The sequence below is a fragment of the Diaphorina citri genome, unplaced genomic scaffold, assembly GCF_000475195.1.
Source record: "Diaphorina citri unplaced genomic scaffold, Diaci psyllid genome assembly version 1.1 scaffold14322, whole genome shotgun sequence".
Classification (NCBI taxonomy): domain Eukaryota; kingdom Metazoa; phylum Arthropoda; class Insecta; order Hemiptera; family Psyllidae; genus Diaphorina; species Diaphorina citri.
This window is the reverse complement of record NW_007391687.1, coordinates 1-1,196: the sequence shown is the minus strand read 5'-3', so window position 1 is coordinate 1,196 and position 1,196 is coordinate 1. Positions and strand designations below refer to the sequence as shown.

Here is a 1,196-nt window from a genome sequence, read left to right as displayed (position 1 = left end):
AAGGAGATTTCTCTGTGGCTCAAAGCCCTGTTCGTACGATGCTGAATTTCCCCCCCGTAGGGTAATGGAAAGTAAAAATGGAGTCTACTTCACAAAAGATTTTAAAAAGAAATATTATTTAAAGTAGCTATGGCTAATTTTTTGAAGTTCATTTTTTAAAAAGTTTGTTAACTAGCCTGAAAGGTTCTACAATCTACATAATTATAAATTATTATTATTCTTTTATCCTTAAAATTTTATAAAAAGTATTTTTCTCTAAACAGAACAACGGACCCCATAGAAAAAGTTGCTGGAAGAAATAGCCGGCTTCACAAGCCCGCCAAAATTCAAAATCTAGATTTGCCAGAACAGAACGCCCAAACCGAAACTGCCAAAAGCAAAAAGGCAAAAAGTTGAAAGCTGCCCAAAGAAACGAAAAAGTGATAGGAGTTTTAAGGCAGGTTTTGTTGAAGAAAGTGAAATTAAATAGTTTAGGTGTTGGCACACTCTAATAAATAATATTTAGTTAATTTAATTTATTTATGTGGTGCTTTCCAAGTTGGATATTTAATCCCCCCACTAGAATACAGCTTCCATGTAAGTCAGTGTTCTACAGTGCCTAGCTTCAAGAAGGGTAAGTAAGTGGTTTACAAAAATCTTGAAACAAAATTTCCTTCCTCCAGGTCTACTTTTACAGTTTTCTTGATTTTTCACTGTCCCTCCTTGTTGACCCACTTATTGGAACCAGCAACAATCTTATTTCTTCAAAGCCAGAAATAAAATGATTTACCATTCTATTTCTGGCCATTGGACCATTGAAGTCAAGCAATGCTACACATTGATGGTTCCCATCTGTGCAATTTTCTGTTACTCGCTTTTCTTTGTACCCTGGCTGAGTTAGCCTCGGGAAGATTGGAGTCTTGAGAAGTGGGCCATGGTGGTGACAACTTTGAGAAGCACTGGGTTAAACCCCCTATCCCTAAAATCTTAATGGTTACAAAATACCTACCTCTCTCATTTCTTATATTGTTTCAGGATACAAATTTTTACCTACCTAGATGGAACGGCTTGCAAACACTATACCTATCCTCCAACTGCACCCAACCACTAATAGTATTATATGCGGTCAAACTTTCTTGACTTGGCGGGGCAGAGCGCTACCGCGCTCCTTAATATTATAAATTCATATAAATTGCCATTAGGTATTGAAAATAATA

The 1,196-nt window shown here is 36.4% G+C and overlaps 1 long non-coding RNA gene across 1 annotated transcript; it reads left to right on the top strand.

Annotated features, from left to right (window-relative positions):
* The first annotated feature begins 339 nt into the window (after nucleotides 1-339).
* LOC113473076 lies at nucleotides 340-1,081 on the top strand. The gene is made up of 2 exons (XR_003395152.1): nucleotides 340-613; nucleotides 1,015-1,081. It is a non-coding gene; the product is annotated as an uncharacterized LOC113473076 (long non-coding RNA).
* The last annotated feature ends 115 nt before the right edge of the window (nucleotides 1,082-1,196 follow it).